We start from the raw sequence: 10235 nt of genomic DNA on the forward strand, positions 1-10235 counted from the left end.
CACCTCCATAGACAATATTTGCTAGCCCAACCTCAAAATGTCGAGCAGAGGGAAGGGAGCAGACAGTGGACAGAATGAGGTAAGTCATTGTGAAATTATAGATATGTAATTGCTTAATTTTTTTTCTTAATTCCAAAATTTAAAATATATATATGTTATTTCCTTTGGCTCGCCTCCATAAACAAGATTTGCGAGCCCAACCTCAAAATGTCGAGCAGAGGGAAGGGAGCAAACAATGGACAGAATGAGGTAAGCCATTGTGAAATTACAGATATGTAGTTATTTAAATATTTTTCTTCTTAATTCCAAAATTTAATATATATATATATATATATATGGACATGAGACTAGCCAAGAGAAAGAGACCTTGGCTTGATATTGGTGATGGAGGTACTTAACAAACTTGATAGTGTGGAATTGAAAATGCTTGCTAGATAGGTAGAAAAACAATCAACTAAAACCACTAAAACATTGCAAACACATCAACCATTTCAAAGGGAATCAATTGTTTCCCCAACCACTTGTAAATCGATCAAAAGATCAAGGAGGAAATCACTAAGCGTAACCACTAAGAATTTGAAATAGCAAACATAGACTTCCAATGCCCAATCCATTCCTGAAACACAAGTCTCTTCTTCCACCATGCCATATTATGAATCTTGCACTGGTAACTATGGTACAAGGATAGAATGTGATGTGGTTTCAGGTGAAATCCATAAATCAGATATTGGGAAAGTTTTTGTGAATATATTGAAGGAATCATGCCTTCAATGATTTAAAGACCATCTCCATTTTCCATTCTCAGATATATCATTGCACCTACAAAAAGTAGTAACTCAAGACATGGAGATTGTATTTGGCGTAGGTTGGTTCGTAAAAAAATTTAAACTATAAATATCTAATAACTGCAAGATATTTATGTGCAATCAAACAAAGAATATCAAAAAACTCTCGCTCGAGCAAAAGCTCAAAAGAAGGCCAGTTTATTTAAGTTTAAGAGTATGGAAAGAACTTATAAAAATGTATGAGAAGTGGGATGAATGGAGGAAGCCTAGTGATGAGAGTGCCCAATTATTTTAATTTTCTCATAAGATTATATCAAATTTCTTAAACGAAATTTATATTTTATTTTTACATATTTAAATTCAATTAGTATATGTTTCAGGACAAGGCCTCCAAGGCTAAGCTTTCAAAATGAAATGGCACGCATCATAGTTGCCAAAAAGGTCTTTAGGGCTTGATTTGTACTTTTGTAAGTATATTTAATATGTGAAATGATTTTTATTTTTTATTTCCTAGAAAAAAGAATGATTGCACAATAATTTGTTTAACTAGTCCATGTGCCATGTTTTGACCAGACAACAAATATGGTCGTCATCCAACACACTTCGAAAATTACATGTTACAAAACAAAAAGTGGACCGAGTTTTTTATATGGATGGAGAACGAGGTACCAATAGTTGAATTTAAATAAGTTAGTTGGATATTGTTGTGTTTATATGTCAATTTCCATTTCTTGCAACATAGAGTAGAGGTAACATACCTTTGTTTTCCATATTTAGCCATCTAATTATAAAATTGGTTGCAATATAGTTGGAACATGATAGGATAAATGGCATCCTCCTAGGGTAATATATCATTGGAATGTTTCCCATCATATTGATGGAATTTTACCCACCATACCTTGCATTAAGTAACTAGGGTCGTTGAATTCTTTACCCTTCCAACTCCTAATTTTTCTTCATTTGTGGGTACTAATGTTGACCATGGACTTATGCAAGCCTTCCAATTGACGGGTAGGTGTCTCATCTCCTTCCTTATCTCATGAATCTTGTCACTATAACACCCTTAGGAACCAATGCTTAGGACATCTACATAATTACTTGAAAACTTTTTAAAGATTGTTAAAAACTTATTAAAATATGCCCATAGATGTTATATTCTCTTGTGTAATAGAATAATCTCATAGATGAATATTTATGCCTAAACTAGCCTTATATTAGCAATTACAAACTTTAATTATTTTGTTGGAAAGAAGAACTAAAAGGAGACTAGGGTTTATAATTTGGGCCTTTAAAATAATCCAAATTCAAAACTCTAATATGAAAGTATGAATTATTTAGATTAAGAATGTAAGTGCAGAAATAGTGGAGAGCCTAATAAGATGTATTTGAACATAACTTACATGTATTCTCTGTAATTGTTAAAGATCCATAAAATAAAGTTGTAAATTGCTCAAATAAATCCGCTACGATAATACGCGTGCTTCATAGAAGAAAAATGAATATGGAATACACATACTACAATATACTAGAATAAACCCAATGACCTTTACTATTCTCTCCAAGGAATCCAAAATGATTACACAAGTGCTCAAAATGCCAAAACTCTAAACCCTTTCTCAGTGGTTCTCATGTCTTTTAAATATAATATCAAAATCAATTACAAAAGTAACTGTCAAAACTTTTATAGCTACTTGACTATTTGTAACTTAAAATAAAATTAATTAATTAATTAATTAAAAAAAAAAAAAAAAAAACATTACAAAATAAAACTTTTTATTTTTGAGAAGTCGTATGACTCATGGAACATTGACTTTGAGGATTGGTGTTTGGTTCTGCCACTTCGACTTCAACAGGTGTAATCAACCTTTCACATTTCTTCCAAAGCACTTGATCTGGAAGCTTGCATTGGATCATTATGTGGAATGCAAGATTCAAATTTGAAAGCTTTATATAATTAGGTTTGGCAACAAACAATGTCTTCATCAGCCAAAGAAGTTGGAAAGACCTCTACAAATAATTCACTACAATTATTCCCTATACAATTGCAGTATTTTCATGTGGTGTATCTGCTCTGCTTTTAATAGTCAATAATTTGTTTTCATACATACCCAAGAGATTTAGTTCCCTTGTTGATCCAAACAGTTGGGTAAACTAGCTCTTTGCCTTTGGTCAAATTTGGAATCAAACAAAGAAACTGACTTTTGAACTTCCTTTAGCATGTTCTCAACCTAAATACAAAGTATAATTTTCTCAATCATTCTGCTAATCTCCATGATCACTCCTACTCTGTTTGTAATATGCAATGCCCTTAATTATGTTGAATATTTTTCATTCAAATACTTAATTATCTTCTTGGCCTTGAGTGCTTCTTTTTGTACATGTTTCTTGTATAGATCAATGCTCATTTCTGATCCTCTTATCATAATCTTCCGTTGTGCAATTATATGAATGTATTTCCATATAGAACGAACTTATCGAATAATGTCATCCCAAACAATTTGTCCAACCTCAATTAAATACATAATACCTTTCAACTTGGTTTTCAACTCTTTGATTTCATCTTGTGTTGCCTTATACCTACTAGTACATTGATTGTTATTTTCATTTGCTATGTTCAACTACCTCTCCTTTACGTTCAATTGCTCCCTTACCATAGCCAAATTATCTTGGGTTTTCTTTAGTTCAAATTCTGAAGTTCTAAGCTCTGTCATGACCTTTCTATATTTCTCTGAGGGATCATCTGATTTAGCTAGAACCACAATGGTGCAAACATGATTTGTAATTGATTGTTGTAGGTTCTACACTTGTTCCTGCAAAATAACAATCTATTTATTTCTATCAACTAATTCTCCTATTAATAACTCTTTTTCTTTTTCAACTTGAGCCAACTCAGTTGTTTGAGCATGCTCAGTCCCAAGAATTTTTAATTTCTTCCTTAATGATTTCACCTCAAATTTCATGTTCTACAATAGGTTCTTGATGGCTCCCCTGTCATTTGGATCTACTTTCAGTTTAATGATTAATTTCTTGTACTCTTCATTTTGTATATGTAGTGCTCTAGAATATGCAGTTTCCTACTTCAATTGATTTCAAACTTTCTCCAAAAGCTTTTTTTCTTTACTCGTTGTCAAAGAACTTTTGTTAAGGTCATTATAGATAATTTCCCCTGCTTGTCTGTGCAAATTTATCTTGTCAGGAAGGGGAATATCAACCACATTAATAGATAAATCCAATGTTCTAAAATATGGTCCTAAAGGAATAGATTGAGTAGTAGGATGTGCAAGAGAAAGCTTTAACTGATTTCTCTCTAGTCCATAGCAGAGAAATCTTGTTTGATAGCTTGAGGTTGCTTGAGTTGTTAGTTGTGTTTCCATACTAATTCTCATTTTATAACTCCTTTCTTTAATTTGTTGATAATTCTTCTGCAAAGTTTCAAATGAAGGAGTCTCTTCTATTGTGAATGTTTCCAAATCAATGGAGATAGAAGAGGAAGTAGTGTGCCCTGGATTTCTCAACTACATTTGAAAACCAGGATCATTTGAAGGTCCTTATGTTAATTTGATTTGTATGTCTTCTTCATCCTTTGTTTGAATTTTAGTCCTCTTTTGTGATTGGGAATCCTCCATCTCAACATCTATCTGTTCAAGAGTAGTCCTCTTCAAACTCTTCTCTTTTACCATAGGGGTTTCAACATCCATTCTTTGTTGCACCTTGCCACATGGCCAAGTTTCTTGATTTTCCATTTTCTCAATTTCTAGTATGCTTTCATGAATATAAGGTGCATAACTAATTTCCACCCTTTTATTAGAAATTATATGGTGACGGTCATATTACAACGTTTCCCCTTTGTCAAAACCAAACCCCTTCATCATCACTTCCACCTGTGCAAGGGCTTGTTTGTTGTTTACAATAAATGTCCCTACAGTCCTCTCTAGCTTAAAAATATACCCTTTTCGTGCAAGAACAAAATGAACTTGGTCAACACCGAGACTCTGCCTTATAAATTCAAGAGAAAATATATAGGCAAAAATACTGGCAACCGATATGGTTGCACTTCTGCACCATATAGTCTTATTTCAATGTAGTCTTCAAAAATATACCAGTCCCCAACTCTGGTGTCTTTATTGAGTTGCAACAACTCTTTTGCTTCAGGTAAAATTATTGGGGGTTACTGGTTGTTCAAAATAGAATAGATAGTGGCCATGAATAATGATAAATAATGGGAACAAACCTCATTGTTCTCTTTCCTTCTAATAATACTAGTCCATTCAATCACATATTTCTTTTGATTCCTTGAATCCCACATACTCAAACCAAGATGACTGAACTTATCAACATACACATACAAGAATAGATAGACCAAAACATAAGGGTATCTAAAAGTAACTAACAATATGAAAGTTCTGAAACTGAAAAATGATAGACTTGGCTAAATAAGAAGGAATGTCTAAAATAGTATCTAGTTGTAGCATCAACCTCAAAAAACCCAGGTCTTGTTCATCTACCATCCCAGTATCGTCTTCTCCCAAAAGATACAAAATTATAACTAAGACATGTTGTGCAGCTTCGGAAAATAAGGTTGTTGGGTAATTTATTGCTGGTGGAGGAATTTGGGAATTTGGTGAAAGAATGAGTTTAAACAGGCTTTCCTTATTCTCTTTAGAAATATGCCTATAAGTATGGAGTAAGGAATCATCTAAAAATCTCTTCGAATTATCAAATGTAAGAAAATTATAAACTTTGTTTATTAGCTCTAGAGTGACCTCAAAAATATTCTCCTCTAAAGAATACATAACGAAATTCCTTTGTGGGACAAGGGAAGACACTAACCAACTCACAAATTCGGGGAAATTATAGGTATGTGGGACATAACATGACAAAAGGTCAAACTTGACAATTCAAAGAAGGTTATCTAAGTCACTAGAACAATCAAGAATGTCTTGTCGAATCTCCAGAAGGTCAAAGGGGAAACATGAATCATATACTTCAACTTTGATGTCCATAAGGGGTATATGGACACACAACATGGAGATTTTAGGTTTTTTAGTGAATTTTGGGGTTCTCTCCATGTTTATAATTTGAAATAAGGGACAAAGAAGAAACGCAAAAGTATAAATTACTTGGTAATCAGAGACAATGAAGGGTTGAATGCTGATGTGGAATTGAAAATGTACACTTTGGATGTTGGTTACCGTAACTCTGTAATTGGAGGACAAAGAAAATGACAGGTGAAACATCCCTTTATCTTTTGTGTACTTGACCAGGAAAAACAAAATAAAATTTGGTGGCATAAGGGGTAAAAAAGAGCGATGTGGATGCACGGAAGATGACGTGGAGGGGTGAGGCAGATTGATGATGTGAGAGGGCCCACTCGCTTGCCTAGCTCGTGTGACGGGTACATGAGTTGTCACTAACTTGTGTTGTGTGGTTTTGCAAAAAAACATAAACCACTTATTATAGGTCCTTGTAGTGGTTTTTGAAAAATGGACGGGACCTATCAAAATGGATCATGGCCATTGATCTAGAGATGGGTTGTTTCACCATCTTGTGTTTTGATGGATCCTTATCCCATAACTCTCGATTGTTTTAACCTGTTGGAAAGCCATTGATTCCTCGGGTTGATTCCAATGAGCAATGATATACCCCACTCATTAATTTTAATTTTTGTACAGTGTTAGACCCACTTTTATATAGTTTTATTGAGCGTTTTTAACCTGACAGGTTAGGCTTGGTACAAATATAAATAAAATTTTGATGTGGTAAACTTTACATAAAATGTTTTTCTTTAGTTCCCTATATCCAATTTTTTTTCTTTTTTTTTCCAATTTTTTTGTACATATTTTTATTTTGAAAAATAGAGTAGAGGTAACATACCCTTGTTTTCCATATTTATCCAATGAAAAATGTTGTACATTCTAATTGTAAAATTGGTTGGAAGATGGTTGGAACATGATAGGATAAATGGCATCCTCCTAGGGTAATATATCGGTGGAATGTTTCCCACCATACCTTGCATTAAATAACTAGGGTCCTTGAATTCTTTACCCTTCCAACTCTTCATTCTTCTTCATTTGGGATTCCATCTAGGTACTAATGTAGACCATGGCCTTATGCAAGCCTTCCAATTGACTAGCTAGGTGTCTCATCTAAGAGGAGGATAGCTAGGCATGGCACGATTATATCTAGGAATTTCCAAAATCTAAGACTCCAAGTATTGCTAGAATTAAGACTGCCACACCACAGGGAAAAGAAAACAACAAGAGGATTGGAGGGATAAAGCTTTTTTTAGTATTTGACAAGACCAATAAACTCAAAATCACTTTAAAATCCAAATAGAAACAAAAACTAAAATTACAAACCTATCGATATTTTCAACAGGGAAAATAGGCTCATTACCATCCATAGGTGACCTATAATTTTGCCTCTCTCCCCACATAGATGTTTAGTTTTATGGACCATATTTGACAACCATATAATTTGTTGCATTTTTTAGCATTTATTCAAGCATATTCATCATTAACCAGTAGAGTACTAGTAGTGTTAATAATTCTTAAGGCTAGAAGTCTATGTTGTAGATAATTGCATTTTAAAACATTTTCACATTGCATTCACCCCATATCATCATAAGCAATTACATAGAGAGAACATTAGCAATAACAATGCAGTGAAACAATCATAGGTCTATCTTGATATCTCTGTCAAAGGTCTGTCATGATATCTATGTCATAGGGCTCATCATATATCCTTCCTATCCCTCTCATAATATTTTCTCATATCACAGATAAGGATGCCCAAATAGGTTGTTGTCATACCCAAGAACCGAGGCCCATTAGGGCACAACCACACCACAAGATTGAGGCCCATTAGGACATTGATACACCATGTGATTAAGTTCCATTAGTGTGTTGTTACACCACAAGACTGAGGCCCATAAGAGCAATGTTACACCACAAAACTGAGGTACAATTTTGCAGACTCGTAGGATGGAAAAATCATTATATCGTTGCCATTTAATTACAGTTCATGGTGTGCATTTATTTGAGGCACACAAACCCTGCCTTTTACCCTATGAAATCTATGCAATTTGAAGTATTCTTGAACAACATAAATATATATGTGAAAAAATAAAAATATTTAATTGTATTAATGTTACTTATGAGTAACATTAATACAATTTGGCCTTGAAATGAAGGTTTGGGCATTCATTTTTGTGAAGCACGCCAAAATTTCCTTGCTTCACTAAAATGCACGTCTGAGCTTCATTTCTTGGCCAATGTGATTGATTCTAAATGTATACTATATAATTACTAATTTTACACAGTAATTTTCTTTCAATAAGTTTCTATTGTTCACAAATTGTTGATTCTTTTGGGGCGACACCATGAAATGCAATTGCTCTAATACTTTCATTTACATTAACTTTGACCTTTAGATCACTAATTTAGAAAAAATTATTTGTATTAATGTTACTTATGAGTAAAAAATTATTCTCCAAGTTGAATCATTCAATTTGTCCTTGAAATGAAGGTTGGGCATGCATTTTTATGAAGCAGGCCAAAATTGCCTTGCTTCACTAAAATGCAAGCCTAGGCTTCATTTCTTGGCCAAATTGATTTATTCAAATTGTATACTATTTAATTAGTAATTTTTATACATGCTAATTTGCTTCGAGTAAGTTTATGTTGTTCACAAACTACTGACACTTTTGGGGTGACACTGTGAATTGTGGTTGTTGCAGCACTTTCATTTGCATTAACTTCGACCTTCAAATAACTAAAAAATAAATAAATAAATAAAAATAAAAATAAAAATCATTGCATTAATGTTACTTATGAGTAAACAAAATACTTTCCAATTTGAATCATTCAATTTGGCCTTGAAATGAAGGTTGGGCATACAATTTTGTGAAGCAGGCCAAAATTGCCTTGCTTCACTAAAATGCACACCCAAACTTCATTTCTTGGCAAATATGGTTGATTCAAATTGTATACCATTTAATTACTAATTTTACACACTAATTTGCTTCCAATCAGTTTATGTTATTCACAAACTATTGACACTTTTGGGGCGACATTGTGAATTGTGATTTCTTCAACACTTTCATTTACATAAACTTCAACCTTAAGATCAATAAATTAGAAAACTTTAGTTGTATTAATGTTACTTATGAGTGAAATAATATTGTCCAAGTTGAAGCATTGAATTTGGCCTTGAAATGAAGGTTGGGCGTGCATTTTTGTGAAGCAGACCAAAATTGCCTTTCATCACTAAAATGCACGCCCGGGCTTCATTTCTTGTCCAATCTTATTGATTCAAATTGTATGCTATTTAATTACTAATTTTCTTCCAGCGAGTTTATGTTATTCATAGACTATTCACAAAATAAGCCTAATGACTTTTCCTATTCTTTGTATTTATGTGCGTTGACCTTTGGCTGACCTTCCTGCGCAATACCCTTTCGTGTGGTGCTCCTCTACATAAATCCAAAAAATTGCATCCCAAAATCATTCTCCAACATTAGGTCTACATATGACCACTTTTCTTCATCTACTAGATATTCCCTACCATTTGGTATCACCTTCTATTTTTAACCATTTTCTATTTTTAGTAAGCCTATTTTTAATAGTGGATGCCACCTAGGATGATGTGTACTATTGATTGGGCACTATGTGTTGTAGTGATTGGGCACTAACTAGATAGTGACATGTGATTTCCTCTCCATTATTGTGCATTACCTTATCCCCAAGTTCCCTAATTACTAATGTGCATTCACTCTCTTATTTAGGGAGACTACCTTATCTGCAACCTTATCCATTCACCTATCAACCTTTTTTTTACAATGGTAACTTTGGAAAATGTTCTCAGCATGAGCCAGAGTCGGATCACAACAACTGCCACTATTTTTGGGTGTGTGTTATATTCTTTCCACGAATATTTGCACAGGGGGGGACGATAGTCCCCCCTGTTTGTTGCATTGGGTGAAGCACCCTCGGAATTATTTTTGCACCCTATATTAGGTGGGCAAACCTACCTATGGTTTTGGGCATGATGGTTTTCTGCCCATGGTATTTTGTAGTTTCAGTCAAGGGAACTATAATTATCTTCTAATCCAGGGTCAATGGATTGGGGTTTATGAATGCTTCGGCATGTATATATATGTATTGTAATATTGAAAAGAACATAATGAAAAATCAATCTAGTAGTCCCGATTTTGGGATCCAGGGGAAAGTATTTGTGTATTTGTTTTATTTTTTCGTCATTGTTTATTTTACGTTTTTTAGAATTCATTTGCAGGTAGTTTTTGTACAAGGTTAAAACCTACAACTATTCACCTAAATATCAAGATATTCAATTTTTTTTGCCCCTTTGAGCTTATAGGAATATGATTTTCAACATATTCAAACTTTTTCCACCTAGGCTAACATGTGTCTCAAAACGAAACCCAAGTGG

This window comes from Pinus tabuliformis, chromosome 8 (genome assembly GCF_031772625.1).
Source record: "Pinus tabuliformis cultivar Carrire ecotype Pingquan chromosome 8, CPIR1, whole genome shotgun sequence".
NCBI lineage: Eukaryota > Viridiplantae > Streptophyta > Pinopsida > Pinales > Pinaceae > Pinus > Pinus tabuliformis.